Raw genomic sequence first — 21427 nt, forward strand, 5'->3', positions numbered from 1 at the left:
GGGTTGGTACTTCATTCCCATTTGGCTAACTTCCATGCACATTGGCTTTATAGGCCAGAAGCATGGAGAGAAGGAAGAACAAAGGGATCAGTGCCTGAAAGCCTATTGAGCCCCACCAAGACACATACTCACAAATCCTTTTTTTTTTTTTTTTTGGTCATCAAGCCCATAAAATAACTTGTTCTACTGAAGCATAGCATGGATTTTATAATCCGATAACTTTGCAGCTTCTTGTCCTGAAATGTCTATAAATGCCACTAAAGCCGGTGTGTTAGTTCTCAGTTCTGCCAAAACAAAGTATCATCACAAACTGGGTTTCTTATAACAATTGAAATTTATTCTCTCATAGTTCTGGAGACAAGAAGTGTGCGATCAAGGTGGTGGCCGAGCTATGTTACCTGTGAAGGCTCTAGGGGAGGATTGTGGCTTGCCTCTTGCTAGCATCTTACAATTGCAGAGAATCCATGGTGCTCCTTGGTTTGTAGCTGCATCACTCCAATCTCTGCCTCTGTTGTCACAGGGTGACCTCCCTTGTGTCCTAATAAGGACACAAAACATTGGATTAGGGTCCAGCTTAATCCAGTAGGAACCCAACCTATGTTGGTTGTGTCTACATAGACCCTATTTCCTGATAAGGTCACTCACAGGTACTGGGAATTAGGGCTTTAATATATCTTCTTAGGGGACATAATTTAACCCAATAGAGGCAGGACCCCTAGTTGTATATCAAATCTGAACTTTTCTGACCTTTCCAAGAACATCACTGTAACTATTCTTCCCTCTCTTCTAGAATTATTAGCTCTCCTTTCCCTCTACAGATCCTTCTTAATCAGGGTACAACATGTGGGGATGTTTTTGCATATTGAAACAAAACGAACACACACACAAAACTCGCTTGATCTCTGAAAGGTATTAGTCAGGGTTCTCAAGAGAAGCAGAATTGATAGGATGTAGATAGATTTCAGAGAAAGAGAGAGAGAAAGAGAGAGAGAGAACGATATAGATAAATAGAGATAGAGATCTATAGATGGGGATTAATTACAAGGACTTGTCTCATGTAATCATGGAGGCTGACAAGTCCCAGAATTTGCAGGGTGGTGTGGCAAGCTGATGACCCAGGAGACCTGGTAGTGTAATTCTAGTTCAGTGTGCTTGAGACCCAGGAAGAGCCAATGTTTCAGTTTGTATCCAAAGACAGGAAAAACAAAAGTCTATGTCCTAATTTGAATGCTGTCAGGCAGAAATAATCCTCTACTCCTTGGGGGAGGATCAGTCTTTTCATTATATGAAGGCCTTCAACTGATTGGATGAGACCCTTCCACATTAGGGAAAACAATCTGCTATATTCAGCCTACTGATTTAAATGTTAGTCTCATGGTAAAAATACCTTTGCAGAAACAACTAGGATAATTTTTGACCAAATATCTGAGCACCTTATGACCCAATGAAATTGACACATAAAATTAACCATCACAATCTCCCTTTCCTCTTCACCATTTTTCTTTTTGACTTTATAACAAAACTTCTCGAAGTTATGACTTGACTTATTGTCTCTAATTTTTTTTTACCTTTCATTCATGCCTGAACCCATTCCAGTTAGGCTTTCCTCCACAACCACAGAAAATGCTTTTCTCAAGGACCCGCGGCCTTTTCCTACTGCATGCTGTGGTCAAGTCATAGTTGACTAGGATGGAAACCCCATTAAAGCAGCAACATTTATCTGTTGTGTTGGTTGTTGCACCTCTACCTCTCAGGACAGCACAAAGCACACAGTAGGACCTCAATTAACATTTGTTGAATTATTAATAAAAAAGCCTATTATTTGGCTCAGAACCAGTGTTTGTCACATCTGATTGTTTTTCTTCCCCTTTAAACTGTGTCTCCCCTTGGCACTTAAGCCATTCTAATTTTCTTCCCAACTTGCTGGCTGTTTTTTTTTTTTTTTTTTTTTCAGTATTGTTTGTTGATTTCTATTTATTTCCTCAGCTCTTTAGTTTAGAGAGTCTGAGGGTTCGGTTCTTGGTCTTTTTATTTTCTATGTCTCATTCCCTAAGGCATTTATTATACAATTTTAAATCCTAGCCATATGCTGATGACTCCTTGTGTGTTTGGTCCAAATTTCTTTCTCGAACGTAAGACATCCCCACTCAAGTTCCTGCTTATATATTCATATTTTTCCTAAATATTTTAAAAACCTATTCAACTAAAATTAACCACCCCTACCTGTGGCTTTCCAATAAACTTTAATTTTATACTTTGTTGAATGCCTTCTATGTCCTAGATTCACATATGTTCTATGATTTGATAATTTATTCCAACCAGTAGTACAATGCCTATGAACTTTCAATAAATGTTTTGTGAATAATATATAAATTCTCACTAAAGTCCTATAAAGTAAAAATGATCATTCCTAATATAATGACGAAAATGTGTTTCAATAGCATTAAGCATCTTGTAGAAGGCTTTATAGCTGGTACATGGACTCAGGGTGAAATTCAAGGCCTTTGACTCTAATTCCAATGCTTTCTCCATTTGAGCACACTCTTCAACCATATGGGTCATAGTCCCCAGTTTAGACGTAAGGGAACAAGTTGCCTGCACGGGCTGTCACCCCAGTGCTCTTTATTTGATGGGAGAGAGATTGAGCATCTTTATGACTTGTAAGCAAAAGGTTATAAACTTAGTATTACTAAATCAAAACCTTAAATTACGCACATGTTTGACTTTAATAATTTTCCCTTTTATTGTTATGAGAAGACATAAAAGTAGATAAAGTAAGTGTGGTAAAGAAAGGAAGACTGATATTTCCAGCTGTCAAGTCACTCAGAAGTGGAGACAAAGCAAAACCAGACAAAAACAAAAATAAAAGTAGTGAGACGGGTGAAAGATAGACGGTAAGAAAAGTGTAATAGAAAGAATGTTAAAGAGAAGAAAGCTAATTCTTACAGAGTTCCCTAATGTCTAAGGGCAATTTTAGTGTAAAATACTATCTAGTATACTGGTTTAAAATATTCTGGTTAATGGGATAGGCATATGTGTATTATAATTTTTCAAAACAATTCCACCAAATGACCTTTTACAATTACACATGCTTTTCTATCACTAGCTCTTGGTTTAATCCAAACGGAAATCATTTCTCAGGTTTATGGCCAAAAATAATACAGTTAAACTGCATTTTGAAATCACAATAGACACGCTTTCACACCTGATCACAATGGAGTAATAAAGGTAGACCTACCCTCTCTCCTAGAACAAACAAACCTTTTAAAAAAAGACACAATGGTTTTCAAGATATGGAACATCAGACAATGAAAGATAGTGATCACTGAGAGACAGGAAATGAATGAGTAAGCAGTTTGCTTGCCTCAGCTTACTGCAGTCATTTATATTCCCAGTGAATTCAGTACTGTGACCTATATGTTTATCCATTCTACAAAGATACACTGAGATTCTGCTGTGTAGAAGACTCTGTTGTAGGTGCTGGAATAAAAACGATATACAAACCAGAAAGGTAGGGTGACTGCACAAGCTTTTGCACATTGTTCACTGCGTAAGAATGACCTGCGAAGGTTAAGTATTGATGGAAATTCCACTAGGCTCCACTCCACAGCCTGTGGAGGCTGCATCTACTCAAGGAGACTCCTACTTCTAATTCACACGAAGGGCTTGTAGGAGAGTCTCACACACATGGTTTGTATTCTTATTTGGCTTGCATTCGAGTGGTAGAGACATATAATAAACATATAAATAGGACAATTATAAGTGATAAATGCGAAATAGAGAATTAAAATAGGATGCTGAGAAAGAAAGTCATAAGGGGGTACCTTATTTATTTCTTTACTAATTTATTCATCTCATTACTTTTAATTAATTTGAAAGATAATATGAATATTTAAAAAGTCAAAGGGAAAAAGAGAGAATACAGAAAAAATCAATGGACTTGCATTACTTTTAATTAATTTAAAAGATAATATGTGTGTTTAAAAAGTCAAAGAGGGAAAGAGAATACAGAGAAACATCAATTCTTATTTATTTTTATTGTGCATAATATTTGTAGATATTTATGGGGTACATGTGATATTTTGCTACATGCATAGGACATATGATCAAGTTAATGTATTTAGAGTATTCATCACCTCAAGTATTTATCATTTCTAAGTGTTGAGAATATTTCAAGTCCTCTTCTCTAGCTATTTGGAAACAATACATTATTGTTAATTACAGTCGCTCTATGTTGAACGCAAATGTTAGGTCTTATTCCTTGTATCTAACTCTGTGTTTGTACCTGTTAACCAGCCTTTCTTCATCCTCCCTATCCACAATCCAAACACCCTTCCCAGCCTCTGGTATCTATCATTCGACTCTCTACCTAATTATGGTATATATACACAATGAAATATTATTTGGCTGTAAAAAAGAGTGAAATCATGTCATTTGCAGCAACATGGACAGAACTGGAGGTCATTATATTAAGTGAAATAAGCCAGGCACAGAAGAAAAAAGCAATTTTTCATCTTTTTTTTCCTTCATGCCAGATCTCAACTTGCCAGTTCTTTTCTCCAGAGAAAATTAGGGTTACTAGGGTTCCAATTTCTCTTGCAGTCGTATGTAGATATTTCGTGTATTTAAAACCATACATGTGTGTGTTTAAAAATAGTCTCCACAAATAAGAACATGCTAAAAACATGGTTCTGTTTCTAGCTTTTCATCCTGAAAATATATTGCAGATTATTCCAATTCAGCGTATAGAGCTGCTTCCTTCTTTTACATGTCTGCTAATACAACACTGACAGAAGAATTCTTGGTTTATTTGATCAGTATGTTTCTGTTTAATTAATGAAGATTTAGGTCTTGTCCAATGTATTACTGTTAAAAAAACAAAGTGGTATTGCATATTGTTGAACGTATGTCATTTCACACATGTGCAAGTTTTCTCTATGGAATAACTTCCTAAAACTGAAATTGCTGAGTTGAAGTTTGAATTCTAATTTAATAGGAATTGCTATCTAATTTTCCCTGAAGTTGTACCAGTATAAACTTCTATCGCAATATATAAAAGTGTTTTATAATTTCCACATGTGAGTATTCTCAAACTATTAGATCTTTGCCAACACATTAGGTTTAGAGGATGATAGTCTTCAGAGTTTTAATTGAAATACCTTTCTTTCTTTCTTTCTTTCTTTCTTTCTTTCTTTCTTTCTTTCTTTCTTTCTTTCTTTCTTTCCTTTCTTTCTTTCTTTCCTTCTTTCTTTCTTTCTTTCTTTCTTTCTTTCTTTCTTTCTTTCTTTCTTTCTTTCTTTCTTTCTTTCTTTCTTTCTTTCTCTTTCTCTCTTTCTCTCTTTCTCTCTTTCTCTCTTTCTCTCTTTCTCTCTTTCTCTCTTTCTCTCTTTCTCTCTTTCTCTCTTTCTCTCTTTCTTTCTTTCTTTCTTTCCTCTCTCTCTCTCTCCCCATCTCTCTCTCTTCCTTCCTTCCTTCCTTTCTTTTCTTTCTTTCTTTTTTGAGATGGAGGCTCACTCTGTCACCCAGGCTGGAGTGCAGTGGCATGATCTCGGCTCACTGCAACCTCCGCCTCCCAGGTTCAAGCAATTCTTGTGCCTCAGCCTCCTGAGTAGCTGGGGCTACAGGTGTCCACAACCACGCCTGGCTAATTTTTGTAGTTTTAGTAGAGACTGGGTGTCACCATGTTGCCTAGGCTTGTCTTGAACTTCTAACTTCAGGTGATCCGCCCATCTCTGCCTCCCAAAGTGCTGGGATTACAGGTGTGGGCCACCACGCCCAGCCTGAAATGTAATTATTTATTGAAGGTTTCATACAGTTAGGTATTTCATTTTTTCTTTTTTCAAAATTGTGTTTGCATGGCCTTTACTCATTTTTCTATTAGGTTCCTCACAATTTTTTGTTTCTTACCTAGTTTTAGGAGATCATCTTATATTTAGAGCATTAGTCATTAACTCTAATATAATCTATAGATAATCTCCCCAGCTTTTTGCTTGCCTCTTGACTTTTGCTGTGGCTTTTTTTCATTCAGAATTTTAAATTTATTTTGATGTAGTCAATTTTTTAAACTAAGTAAGTCATTAAGAGAGAACATGGTAGGATGCCAGGGATCGATAGTGGAAAAATGTTTAATTAATGGATTAGAGAATGGAGAACACGCAAGGATTAATTTCCAGATAAGGGAATACAAGGTGAATGGGCTGATAGATTGAGATAGAGGGCAGAGAGTCAAATAATGTCCTACTTAAGTGATCAGAAACATATTGATGATGAAAAATTTAGAATACAACCATAAGAGTGGTTATCTTGCAGAAAATGGATGATTACACATGTCCATGTGGAAGAATGGAGAGAAATGGGGGTTAGGAAAATTTCCCATTTGGATATTGATGTGATAGGTATATTACTAAAAAGGCACGACTAAAGTGATGGGTATGGCTGACAGCAACATAAAATACTTAGTAATTGCTCAATTGCAAGGAGCTATTGCAAAAGGTAAGAATACATGGTTTTACTTCATTTTGTTGTTTTAATTATATTTATGGTGTAGCATTGTGTATGAAGGACTGGATGGAGAGTCAGAAGACAGATCTCTTGTGTGAGACTCTTCTCTAAGCCTCAGTGTTCTCATTTGTGATATTAGTTTATTGGACTAAATGAATTATATAATTCTTTCTCACTATAATATGTTATTACAGTGCCCTGAGAAGCATCACTACGCAATGATAGTTTTCCCAGTAGACACATGTCAGGAACAGGTCTGAAATATTGGCACACTCACCAAACTATCAGTAGGGGTAGACCAGTTCTCCTGGTTGGCATGAGGCCATCTTCTAAGCAAGGCTGTCTCCAAGGGAGCCTTTAAAATATTGACAGCCAAGTTGGAAAAAGGCCCAGAATTGAAAAGAGATCAAAAGCATAGCCTTAAATAAAACCAGCTGGAAATACAACTATTAAAAAAGAAGCGGGGAGGAAAAAACACATTCTGTAGGCTGGGACCTTATTTTAACATGTAAAACACAAACACTGGAGGCCGAGATTTAGACCCTTTTGTAGAGCAGTTATAGAAGAGGTTGGGCGAGCATTTTGATTTGTTTAATGAGAACCGGCTGTTTAAACATGTTTAGTCTCATTAACCATGAGTGGGAAGAGAAGTCTTCTCTCTTGTGGTTGACAGGACTGTGGCGGATGCTTTTTTTGCAAAGAGTTTGGAGGTAAAACTGGTAAAGCTCCCTCCACATTATCCCATTTAATTTTCATAAGAAGCCTTCAAAGAAGAGGAAATTAAGCTCCAAGAAGTCGAATGTATTTTCAAGTAACTGAGGCTCAGAATATTTGAATAACTTGGCCAAGTAAACGGCCAAGCTGAAATTCTTAAAATTAGAAATCTGGCAGCAAGAACAAGTACAGTGTGGAGTCATGGGGTGAAGGAGCAGTAGATGGACGGACTGTTAAGTGCAAGGCAGTGGATCTACAGCATGGTCTCTGAGCCTCAACACTACTGGCATTTTGGGCTGTGTAATTCTTTGCCACAGGGGACTGTCCGCTGCACTGCAGGATGCTTAGGAGCATCCCGGACTTGGTCAGCAGCACCCTGCCTCCCAGGAGGACAACCAAAACTGTACTCCCAAGTGCCAAATGAAGGCAAAATCACCTCCGGATGAGAACTACTAAGCTGGAAAATGAAGTGCTCATACACAGAATGTAAGACGATCACCCTTACTGGAATCAGAGAATGTGATGAAAACTCAATCACATTAAGAAGGCAGATGTTAGGCAACAAAGATAAAGTATCAATGGACAAAAGTCTATTACCTCAATGTAGCAGGTTAACTTTGGAAACAGGCTCATGCATGACTCAGGCATGTGAGTTCCTGGTTGCTCAGATGTGTGTGTCTGTCTGCCCATGTTTTATAAGGTATGCAGCAATGATCAGGTCATTTAACCCCTTTAGTTCACCATTTCTTTATATTAATATATAAAATTACAACAGTAATATGTATCTTTCAAAGTTGTTGAGAGGTTTAAAAAACTAGAAAATAAATAAGAAATCCGGATGACCTAGGGTTTGGTGATCACTTTTTAGATACGACAACAAAGGGATGATCCATGAACGAAAGAATTGATAAGTTGAGCTTCACTAAAATTACGAATTTCTGCTCTGCAAAAGACACTGTCAAGAGAATGAAAAGATAGGCCACAGACTGGGAGAAAATATTTATAAAAGATATATCTAATAAATAATTGCTATCCAAAATATACAAACAACTCCTAAAACACAACAAATAAGAAAATAACCCCATTAAGAGATGGGCCAAAGACCTTAACAGGAATCTCACCAAAGAAAATATTCAGATGGCAGACAAGCATATGAAAAGATGATCCACATCATATGTAGCTATAGTTTGAAATAGACACTCCATAAAGCATGTATCTAAAACTTAATCCCCAATGTTGCAGTGTTGGAAGGTGGAACTTAATGAGATATGGTTAGGTCATGAGGGCAGAGTGAATGCATCAATGCTGTTGTCACAGGAGTGGGTTCTTTATAAAAGTGGGGGGTGGGGGCAGGTCTGAGGTGGCTCATACCTGTAATCCCAACACTTTAGGAGGCCAGGTGGGCAGATGACCTGAGGTCAGGAGTTTGAGACCAGCCTGGCCAACGTGACAAGACCCTGTCTCTACTAAAAATGCAAAAATTAGCCAGGCGTGGTGGTGGGTGCCTGTAAACCCAGCTACTAGGGAGGCTGAGGCAAGAGAATTGCTTGAACCAAGGAGGTGGAGGTTGCAGTGAGCCAAGATTGTGCCACTGCCCTCCAATCTGGGCAACAGAACAAAGACTCCATCTAAAAATATAAATAAATTAAATAAATAAACAAAATAAAATAAAAGGGGGAGTTTGGCTCCATTTTATTCTCTTCTTTCTCTTGCCATTCTGCCTTCTGCTATGGGATGATGCCAGCTCCCTGATCTCGGAATTCTCAGCCTTCAGATTTGTGGGAAATTTCTGTTCACTGTAAATTACCCAGATTTAGGCATTCTGTTATAGCATCACAAAATGGACTAAGACATATGTTATCTCAGAAATTCACATTACAACTACAATGAGATACCACTATATAATTACAAGAATGACCAAAACCAAAACACTGATACCAACAAATGCTGGCAAGGATGTGGAGCAATGGGAACTCTCATTCCTTGCTGGTGGGAATGCAAAATGGTAGAGCCGCTTTGGAAGACAGTTTGACAGTTTTTTTTATCAAACTAAACATACTGTTACTGTATAATCTGCAATTGTGTCCTTTGGTATTTACCGAAAGAAGTTGAAAACTTATTTTCACACAAAATCATGAACATAGATGTTTACAGCAATTTTAATTATAGTTGTCAAAGTTTGGCAGCAACCAAGATGTCCTTCAGTAGATGAATAAATAAACTGTGGTATATTTGGATGATGGAATACTATTCAGCACTAAAAATAAATGAGCTGTCAAGCCATGAGAAGATACGGAGGAAACTTAAATGCATATTACTTAGTGAAAGAAGCCAATCTCATAAAGCTTTGTACATTGTAATTCTAACTGTATGACATTCTAGAAAAAGCAAAACTATGGAGAAAGTAAAATGATCAGTAGTTTCTGGGGATTAGTGGAGGGAATGAATAAATAGACAGACACAAAGGATTTTTAAGACACTGAAAAAAACTCTGCATAATGCTATAAGTCTGGATACACATCATTATACATCCAAACTTACAAGATGTATAATGCCAAGAGCGAACCCTAATCTAAACTGTGAGCTTTGGATGATAATGATGTGTCCATGCAGGTTCATCAGTTGTGAAAAATGTACTACTCTGAAGAGGGATGTTGATAATTGAGGAGAAATGGGAGTATATAGGAACTCTTCATATTTTCCATTCAATTTTACCATGCACCTAAAATTGCTCTTAAAAAGCCTTTAAAAAATATGTATATAAACATGCCGGCACCTAAAGGCCTCTCATGAACTTAGTGGTTGTGAGGTTGTGAGTGTGAGTGTGTGAGCTTGTTTATTTAATTACACACCAAGTCATTTAGATATAGAAATCATGTCTTAAGTATCCTTGATTTTAATTTTTAAATAAATTTTGTTTTGTATCTCAAAGTATTGTTTTACTTTCAGGGTATCTCATAGTATCATGTTTTACACCTTAGAGATGCTTATATATAGTAAAACAATTACTATAGTGGAACAAATTAACAGACACATAGCCTCACACAGTTATTCATTTTCTTTACCCCAGTGGCAAGAGCAGCTATAATGTACTCATGTAACAAAAATCCTGAATACAATACACTATTATTCACTATAGTTCTCACGTTGTCCACTAGATCTTTAGAGTTGTTTATCCTACAGCTCAATAGCAAGAAAATACATGATCTGATTAAAAAATTGGCAAAGGACCTGCATGGATATTTCCCCAAAGAAGACAAAAAAATGGCCAACAGGTACATGAAAAGGTGCTCAACATCACTAGACATCAGGGAAATTCAAATCAAAACCACCAGGAGATATACCAGTTAGGATGGATATGAGCAAAAAGACAAGAGATAACAAATGTTGATAGAGGGTGTCAAGAAAGGGGAGGCTTTGTACACTCTTGCTAGAAGTGTAGATCGGTGCAATCATTATAGAAAACAGTATGGATATTCCTAAAGAAATTAAAAATGAAATTACCATATGACCCAGCAATTCCTCTTAAGTCATCTTTATAACTCACCTCCTATCCTTGTGTGTTGTATACATGGATATGTAATAATTATTTTTGAAAAAGAAATAAGTTCTTTTTTTACTAGCCTTAGGACAATTACTTTTCTGATTGAAATTTAATATTTTAAAAACCCTTTCATTTTAAACATAAAATGCCAGTATTTAACAAATAGAAAATGGTTTTAAAAACTGTCTTATTTTTGACGCTTTGGTTATGTATTGCCTCTCTCATAGGAGTGGATCTCTTTGGTGAGGACATAAAGATAACTGTGATAATTCACAAAATAAGTAGCTGGGGCACGCAGTGGGGTTCTATGGTGAATGGAAGTAAAGACATCCCATTGAAGACATTTAGAAAATGTTTTTCAAAATCACTGTGGGATGGGTAAGGCAAGGGCTTTCCAGGAGAAGCATCTTAGCTGTTATGGTCCAAAAACAAAAGATGGCATGTTGGTATTTGGATCATTCAAGCAGGATTTACTTACAAGGAGACTACTTTCAAGGGAACTGCAGAGGACAGTGCACAGATGGGGACTTGTAATGGTGATGCTGTTACCATCTTAGACAGAAAGGAATGTGAAGAGGAGAGCATACTGAAATCTGGAAGGTTAGAGGGAGTCTGTGTGTAGAGCAGTCTGCCTTGGAAGAGGCAGAGATGTATTAGGGGACATGGCTAATGTGAAGTGACCTCACTGGGAGGGATTCAGTGGAAGAAATAATGCTGACCTCTGTCTCCTCCTTCTCTTACATTTCCTACTCAGGCTGCCTTTTGGCTGACCTCAATCAGAGGCCGAGGAGTACAAGAGACAGTTGTATTAACCAAGAAGCCAGCTTCCTAGTTTAAGAGCAGAGGGTGTGGATGGGCAAATGGAAAGATACCTGCAGACTGACCAAGTCAAACAATAGGCCCAGAAGTCAAGATATTCAAGTAAGTCATGAAGTGGGGTTGAAGCGATTTTTGGCTACTATTTGTATTTTGTCTTTATGGGCCAACCAGGAGTGCAACGCTTGTTCTATCAACTGTAAAATGCCAAGGGTGGACAGCAACCTGGTTTATTCTATTTGCAATGAAAGAGGCCTGTTCTTGAATTTACAAAAATCAATGCATTCATAATAGTGGAATTTTAATTCTTGCCTGCTTGGAATGCTTTTTTTTTTTTTTCAAATTCTGAAAATCCTCAAATAACCCTGGGCCATGTGTTTGTATGTCTTGAATATTTGCTGAAAAATTTCGTCCATCATAGAAAAGTCATTGTAAACAAATTCTCAACAAATGAAATTTGCATACATACTTTTTAATGGAGTCACTGCTAAGCTTTTCTGCTGTTGTCGGATACACCAATGCGACATTTACTCTCCTATGTCTTCTCCGCCAAGCCCATCCCTCTGTTGTGGGTGGAGGTATCTTTACATCTGGATGGCAGCTCTCTGGCACAGTGCTGCTGTTCCACTGTCCTGTGTCCATGGCAGGCATTCCTAATCAATCATAGCATGCCTATACTGCTCTTAAACACAAAGCTCAGCATGAAAACAAAAATAATTTGCAATCACTGCTTTAAATTGTACTCACTGTAACAGTGCTTATTGACCTGCTTTCCCCAACTGGGGGAATATGTACAGATTCAGCTTTCACATTTGAGACGCTAAAATAAAAACCAAAACAAAACTCATTTCTTATTTAACAAACATTTAATGTGCACCCACTATGTGTCAGCCTTTTTGCCCTGGCAGGTAGCACATAAATGTATAAGCTGTGGTTATTGTGAAAATACTCAGAGCCCCGTGAAGTACTCAAGCTGATACTCCCTATGAGTTTAAGGCTTGTTTAACAGACGTTTGTACAAGGGAGAAGATTTAATTCCATTTGGAAGCTACGCATGACAAATATGCTGCTTTCATCTTTAAAAATACTATAAATATGATTTGCAAATGGGCACTGTGCTCACTGGGGAATTAATCTTACTCCACTAGGACTTTATACGTTTGACTTTGGAAAATTGAGCGTAAGTGAACAACATCTGAAGTGAGCAAAAGACATTCCACTTGACCCTATGAAATGACTTTTCTCTCATTCTGAAATCATAAATGCAGACCATCTGAAAAGGCTTAAAAAGGATTATTTCTTTTTATTTATTTACATGGTCATCATCATCATTATTATTGCTACATTTAATATTTATTGAATGTCAAGCAACCTTGGGCTAAGAATAGCATAGAATAAAGGAGAAAGTTAGTGGTTTGACATACAAAATTAGTCTCCAAAGTGGAAAGTGAGATTCTATTGTGATGAGTAGTTTCTTCAAGGGTAAGAATTGGATTGAGGACAAGAATAAACCACACAGATTGGTTTAGTCTCTAGGGTGGTCCACGTTGCTGTAGCTGGATTCGTTTTGGAGATGTTTTTCATTTCTTCATTAACTATCAGTGTCTTTTAAGCCAATCTCTGTTGAACAAAATGGTTATTATATACTTGTACTTTGTTCAGGATCTCAGGCTAGTTTTAAATAAGATAAAGCAAACATCCATTTTTCAGAGGTAAGATAACAGTATCAAAATCAGACAAGGAAGGCAGAGAATAAAACAGCTACTTTGAGTGTGCTTTAGTTACTTAACTAAAATGTTAGACAAAAAAAGTAAGTAAACAAAAGAAGTAAAAACGAAGGAAGCCCAGTTCTTACCAAGTTGGTATATGTTAGCTGGCATGTCTCCGTTGATGGTGTTTTATCTCTGAGACTGAGACAAATGAAATGAAATGAAGAAAAATTGTGTGACAAATTTCAGGAGACAGTTTTTGTTTTGTTTGTTTGTTTTAAAAATTCAGATTAATTTGGCTTCACAAACCGAAGTGCAAAATCGCTGCTTGTACTCTTTACCAAAGGCTGAATGGGATTACACTCCAGGTGGCAGACATCTGCTTGTTGCCCTAGCAGAATCAACTTTCCCATGTTCTCTATTTAAAACACCTTTATTTCTACTTGGGGATCCATGGGCTTTGAAGAAGCTGGCTGCTTACCGGTGTTTAGGAGTGAGTCATGTGTCTTTGGTCATGATATTTAATTTACGAATGGAGATGTGAGCTAAGCTAGTGCAACTTGAATTAGTTTTGAGACTTTTGCTTAGGAAACCCTTCTGCCTCTGAAGGATGTAGGGTGCCGATGTGACGCCTGAGACAGCCATACACAGTTTTGTTAAGTAGCCAGCCTGAGGATACAACCGGAGTAGAAGTCAGAGTTCAGAGTTTCTAAGAAAAATGAAGCTGAAATCCTGAGAGCATTGTAAACCTCTGAATCAAACTGTGCCTCAAATGCTCAATCCTTGAAGTTTGAAGTCCCATAAATTTCATGTTATTTTTGTTTCTTACCCAATTTAGATACAATTTTTGTTAGTCATAACTACAATGATCCTAACCAATACATGTTTAGAAATGGTGACTCTATTTATATAGATTTTCCAATGTGCCTGACCCTATGGTAATTACTGGGAATTAGGATGGTAGAGCCTACTGAACCACTCTCCCCTCTTTTCTCCAAAGACTTGAAAACTCCTTCTCACCCTTTACAGTTCAATTCAACTTCTCCCTTCTGTGTGAATTAGTCCAGGCTTTCTCTTGAACTTAGAATCATGTTTTCTTTGCTTTCATGTTATTGTATTTATAATTCTCCTGCAGCACTTACCACATTGCCTTCTAGTTGGTCGTTTTCGTTTACAGACTAGTCTTCTCCATAAGATTACAGGTATCTGAATCCCAAGTACCTGAAACAGAATCTTGCCCAGAGTATCTGTTCAAAAAAACATATGTACCTATTTTATTTGCTCCTTTATCCTTCCTATATTGTCAAACATTGTGTTAGAAGCTTGGGATTCAAAGATCAATGCCCTGTCTTGGCTTTTGAGGAAGATACAGTCTAGGGATATAACTTTTAATTGCACATTTCTGTTCATTTCAGCGTTATGAGTTTCTGCATATACTAGTAATTAAAATACATCTGTAATATATGATTCTTTACTTATGTGTAAATTATATAGAAGTGCTACTGTGCTAATATTCACATTACAAAACTTAAAGAAGACATTGGATGAGCTGAAGTGAAGCATAAATCAAGGATCTACTAGCTTGCTGCTGCGCCCTAATAGATTTGCCAGGCATATGCCCCAAATCCCCACACCTACTCTAAAGACGTTTGGCCAAAGGGCTCAGAGAACCATGAGAGACAGATGACTTATGGATTCCAGGAAAGGCCTGGCTTGAATAAGAGGGAGAAGGTAGAAGATGAGCCCTCACTGCTCTGAACTGGAGGCTTTTGGAGGTGGTGGGAAGAACCAGCAGTGAGCTGTTCAGATAGGATCACATCTCAATCTTCATGCTGTGAGGCTTCAAAGAGGAGAAAGGTTTGCGTTCCCTCCAGAAAGACATCATGTTTCCTTTTCTCCCAGAACAACCAACAGAAAGCAGACTTTCTGTGGGGACCAAAGGAGAATGTCCTCCAGTGTTAATTAATCCTGTTGTTTCTGTAACATTCTGCTTGCATGATTCCTTGCAATGCAGATTGCAAAATGTGTCTGAAATTCTACATTGCCAAAACAAGGGCCTTCTCTAACTTAGCCTTTAGCTCCGTGTTCAGCACCCATATTAAACCCAAAGGGCTCGACCTTGACGCCAAGAGGTCTTTATTAGCTCCCTGACTCGCAATGTCTCCAACCAGGCAGAACTAAGGGGTTCAGTATTTATTTCATTTGCTGTAGGCCCGCTGGATATTTTTAAAAGAGCAGAACAAATGAACCAGAATGCATTATCTCAGGCATTTCTCTCTTCTCACAGTAGTCCCATGAGGGATGTATTATCCCATTTTACAAATAAGACAACCAAGAACACAAGAATTTAATAACTTCCCCCAAGGTCAAATTAATATGCTGAAGAGCCAGGATTCAAACCAGGAGTTTTCTGACTCTGGTTACTTTTATTCTTTCCACTGCTCTGCACTGCTTTATCTCATTACTGATGGTAGAATTAATTGCTCTAAAAGTATCAGTTTCTATTTTATTTATAAGCAGATACATAGAAATCATACAGCTTCAGAATTTGAAGGGACTTTAGAAATAGTGCATTCTTCTTTTTGTAGTCATATGTTATTATTCTTGTTTGTCATATGGATGTATATTTTACCAGGAAAGGGAACTGAGTTACCTGGAGCTGGAACTGGAATTACAATCCGAGTCTCTCATTCAGAGCTAATCCATGTTCCTTCCATCCCATCTTATGTGCCTCATCTGATTCTTTATAAATTAGACAAGCAGGGTTTTACACTTGTAATTATTTTAACATTTTATGACATCTAAGAATGTAACTGATACTTTCACAAACATTATCTTTCTTCATTCTTATCATTGCCCTGTAAGTATTACTCTTCTCCCCAGTTTACAATGAGACCACAGATAGAATCAGTATGCAACTGGAGAGTCAGGACTTTAAAACCACAGGGCCCTGTTGACTCCCCTAGGATCATCTGTTTCCATCTAAATGCACTTCACATTAGTTTTTAACTTTATATTTTATGTGGCAATGTATAATTTCCTGAATTATTTTACTTTCACAAAATATTATCATCAATTCATATATGGGGAAGACAGGGAGACAGAGTCAAATTGACTTGCCCCAGATCATATTGAGAGTGACTCTTGAGTCTGTCTTTGAATTTAATTAGGAGAACAAAAGTAGTCTAGGTTATCTGTTGATAAGACATTTTGCTTAATTTTTACATTGAAACAACCATTTACATTAAACAGATGGAAAATAAAAACATAATAAAATACAAAAGTATCACTAAACTACAACAAAGATGAAGACATGGCCTAATTAAAAGAGGCATGACTTAATTCACAGGGTTGATCAGAGACATCTTTCCTGTAACATTGATGTTCATAGTAACAATAGACACATTTAGGGGGCCCACGTCTGCTTTATATGCTACTTCTTTAAATGCTCATAAACTTCTCTAAAGTAGGTTGGTATGTTGATTACCATTATTCTAATATTATGTAAGAAAAAGTCAAGTTAGGCTGGGACTCCATAGAATTTGTTTGATCTTGGGCCTAGGCTCTCCAAGTGCAGCCCAAGCACTAAGGTTCCTCTTGCCTGGTTTATGTGTTTGGTGGCGAATGTGTATGCAGGGTTCACTCACCACAGGAAAAAAAAAAAGGAAGTACTTTCCTTGCAGCACATCCTCACATCCTCATCTTCTATAAAAGATTTCTTTGGTAATTCAAGACTCAAAAACAAATAGAACCAAAAGCCCTTTTGTGTGATATCCTTGTCAAAGAACCTGCAAGATAATGACCATGTCCTTTGTGTTATTTTTTTCCCAGTCAAAATGGAAATGGAAATAACTTTTATTGAGTATTAAGGCCAGGCACAGCCCTAGATATTTGATAGAAGGCACTTAATTTGTTCTGTAATTGTGATGCAAACTGAGATCCGGAGAGTGATAGTGTCACATGAAGAAAACAACGAAGAACCAAAGAAAATTCCAGGATTAAAACTGCATCTATCTGACCCCAAGCCTGCATATGTCTCTCTGCACAGCACTGCCTGACCCTACTTTAATACAGAGTCAGTTTCATTTCAATTAATTTCAGCAAACCTTGAGCACCTATTATTTTACCAGAGGAGTGCTGTGGGAACACAAATATGAGAAAGGACCGGGCTGAGTTGGTCGCCAGAGAACCTATGGTCAATGGGAGGTTTATATGTTTCAAGGTTAAGTATGACAGGTACTGTAAGAGTCATCTCGACACAATCTTCTGAGTAAAAATGAGTACAGAAATATCACATAATTTGTGGGAAAGTGCAACATGGGGTGAGTTAGGAAAGGCTTTGTAGAGCAGGTAGCCATTGAATTGAATCAAGTAATAGGATAGAGGTAGAAAACAGTTTTAGCAAATACAAAGACATGTGAAAAGAAGATACATTTTGGGCACTGTAAGTACTAAGACCGGCAGCAATTGTCACGGTGGTAATGCCACCATTTACTCAAAAATGCTGGATTGACTTGGTTACAATCAGAGAGTGTCTGTAGTCTATTAGTTCTCTTTATTAAGCCCACTCTATGGGCTGTTGGTGTATGCAGGACACCCAATGCATGGCACCTCTCTTCCCTGCCTGAATTTGGAACAACTGGAGAGACAAGACAGAGAAGAAACATACGGAGATCAAATCTAGCCTTCATGTTGCAGAAAAGCTAATTGTAGAAATTAGCCAAATATGAGAGCAAAGTGCACATGGTAGATGAACTCTCAATTTATTCCGACTTTCCCAACTGTCACAGGTACGCTGGCCCCCGGTGGGCATCCATAGAATGGGGGGTGCTGCCCAGGTAAGACTCATTGTCTGAAGGGGTGGAAGACATCCTTGAAGAGCTTGCTCCCAAGAGGAAAGTGGGAGGAAATAATCTGTGAATTCCTGCAAATTTACCAATGAGACAGGTCGCTAAGCCTTCTCTGTAAATAGCGTATAAACATTCCAGGAGTTTGAAATTCATTGACTCCCTAAACCTCTGAGGTGGAGAGGTTGGGGTGGGAAGGGTTTCTCTTTCCTAGATTTATGATTCCTGATCACTTGACCAAGTCTCAGTCAGTATCAAACATGCTGGGGTTCTGTTAAGTCAAAGTGCACACTCTTCTAAATAATGTAAATGTCAAGACTGGTGCAGTCATCAAAACTCAAGCATTATTCAAAGTTAAAACTCCTTCCCTGTCCTGAATCAGGCTGATTTCAGGCTTGGAAGCATGGGTGGTGCAAGGGCAGGGAACATCTTCTCCATTTCCCCACCCTTCTCTTCCACTCCCGTTGCTCCGTGGCCTAGTTGTCGGAGCTCCGCTGTTGAGTACAGGAGGAAAGCACTAGCATAAAATGGCAGGTGACTGTGTGATTGCGTGCGAGTTCATGCTGTTTATGGCCCAGACACCTTCTGCCTATCTCTCAAGGGGTCCCTTTTGAGGACATATTTCAGATACTCTATCCACAATTCCCTTAAATTGGGTGATGCCACACCTCTAGTTGGCTCTTCCAAGCTCTCCTCCTGCTCCTTAGGCTTCTGATAACCTGAGTCACATACAGTCCAGGCTGTTATCGAACTTTGGGGCTCACATATGGCCTCCTGGGAAACACTGCTTGCCGCCTGGACGAGACTCCGTCTCCTTCCTCTGCTCAGGTATCTGAGGTGCAAAGCACTGATCTCCATTCTCCCAACCATTGTCTTCCCCAGGCAAAGGTCACGTGTGACTCAATCCCTTTATAAACAAGCCCAGCAATCTAATGGTTCCACTAAAATCGCTTTCACTTGGATTGAGGTAAGGAGTTAGTGTCTCTCTCTTCCTTCTAGGTCTGGTGAGCTGGTCATAGGAGGGTAGACAGCATGCAGACACTTCCTTAAATGGAGACCTTTTCCACATGCCCTTTTACTCAAACCATTTGTTCATTTGAAGTGGGTGATGGACAATCTCCATTGTACAATTCTGTAGCAAATAAGATCTAGCCCTTATTTTGGATGTGGCTGATTGGCATCTATTGTTGTGGTCTTTGAGAATTCTGCTGATGGAGAGACAGAAGGAGTCATATTTTATCAGCCTCTGATGCTAACACTTATTGAGGGCTTACTATATACCAAACACTGTGCTGATGTTTGATTGTTTCATTTAATCTTCAGAACAACCTGTCAGGCAGGCATTATTTTGCTGATGAGGAAATTGAGACACAGTAATTCAAGTTAACATAGCTATAAGCATTGGAGCTGGACATAAATCCAAGCAGTCTGAAGAATCCCAAATGGTTAATTACTGCATTGAACTACTTTCCCTACAATGCAGCAGGGTTGGGAACCCAGCCAGGGTTGACTTCTTGGAAAGAAACCATGCTTACATCTGACCAGGTTGAGAAGAGTGGTTGCTTTAGACAGAGTACATAGGAATTAGGGGAAGAAAGGTGAAGAGGAAATAGATGGTCACCCTTAGAAACCAATGGATGAGGCAGAATATAGAGAATGGGTATAGATTTTGAAGTCTAATAGGCCTGGGCTGACCCTGGCTTGGACTATTCCCTTGCCAGGGGAGTGACCCTGGGCAAATTCTTTCACCAACATGAGTCTTGGTTTTGAGTTCATATAGTAAGCATTATATATATACACACACACACACATCCCCATGCACATACACGCACACACACACACACACATATTTAATACATACATATACAATCTCAGAGTAATGATCTGAAAAATAAATGAGATGCTGTAAGTGCTTATAAAACTGCATAAAATGTTAGACAATTGAGGGTATGATTATTATTGTAACTAACATTTATTAAGCAGTTACTATATGCCAGAAAGTGATCTAAATACTTTATGTGTATTTTCATGTTTAATCTTCCCAATATACAATAAGACAGTACTACTACTACCTCCTTTTAAAGAAGAACAAGCCCAGGCCTGGATGAGCCACAGTTAATGCAGTCAGTGTGTGGCAGGCTGGATCATGAGCACAGACAGCCTGTGAATGGGGTCTATGTGTATCCAGTATTGCTATAGCAACATTTAGAACATCTTAGGGAGGTCCATGGGTCTTCTCAGCTACAATAAATGTCAACGTATCACTGTAGTAATTTCCACACAACTCTTTAGGCAAAGAGAAGCCATTTAAAGCATAGCAATATTATCAGGGTAAATTTGAGGAATAAATATTTGTTAAATGAATTATTAAATTAAGAGAAGTCCAGACCAGATTGTTTATTACCTGGTTTCTCATACACACTATCTGAAAATTATTTGGTGGACACAAAAAATTCACCTAATCTTTTACTTTTGGTATGTATAAGGAAATTGATAAATAAAACGCAAGTAGGAATATCCTGCTATTTTTCAGAGGTTCAGAGTTTGTTCTTGATCATATTTGTAGTCTGTTTATCTGGAGAATGCCTTGGTTTAAGATATACACAGTAGAAATGTTTTGGGAAGCAGAAATAGATTTCATTTTATTATTCCTTTCACCGACAGAACCTAATCTGTTTGCAATGATTTAATCAGTAACAGTGAATTGTTTGCAGATAGCCTCCTACATAAATCAAAAACTTCCAATATGCATTTACTTGAGACTTTTCTAGGACCTCTGACCAGATATGTATCTCTCTTTCTCTCTCTCTCTATATATATATGCACACACACTTTTATATCTGTTTAATATATATATACCATTTACATATGCATGGTGAATTATCACAGCATCAGAACAGATTCTGTTTTATAAGTCTGATGTTCACTAGCATTTTAGTTGATTCATGTGCACTCTATAGTTTGAAAATTCATTTTCTTTAAATGTAGAGGCTTGACTTTTTTTCTTTAGATGAGAGTTTATTTAAAAGCCAGACATCCTTCTCACTTTTCTTTCCTCTGTCTCTTCCTTCTTTATTTCTGCCTATTTCAGTTTGGTTTCTTTGGTCTCAAGCAAGGTACAAAAACTTAGATTAATTTTAAAAAAGCATAATGTAAGAAAAATTATGTTGAATAGATTTGGGTTCGTTTTCTGAATGGAAACAAAAGCTGAACCACAAGGTTTTTTCATTTCCACCAAGAGTTTGCCATTTTTTCGATCTCTGCCTGACCCCCAATCTCAAAGCCATTTCTAAGTG

This window comes from Mandrillus leucophaeus, unplaced genomic scaffold, assembly GCF_000951045.1.
Source record: "Mandrillus leucophaeus isolate KB7577 unplaced genomic scaffold, Mleu.le_1.0 Scaffold317, whole genome shotgun sequence".
In the NCBI taxonomy this organism is placed as follows: domain Eukaryota; kingdom Metazoa; phylum Chordata; class Mammalia; order Primates; family Cercopithecidae; genus Mandrillus; species Mandrillus leucophaeus.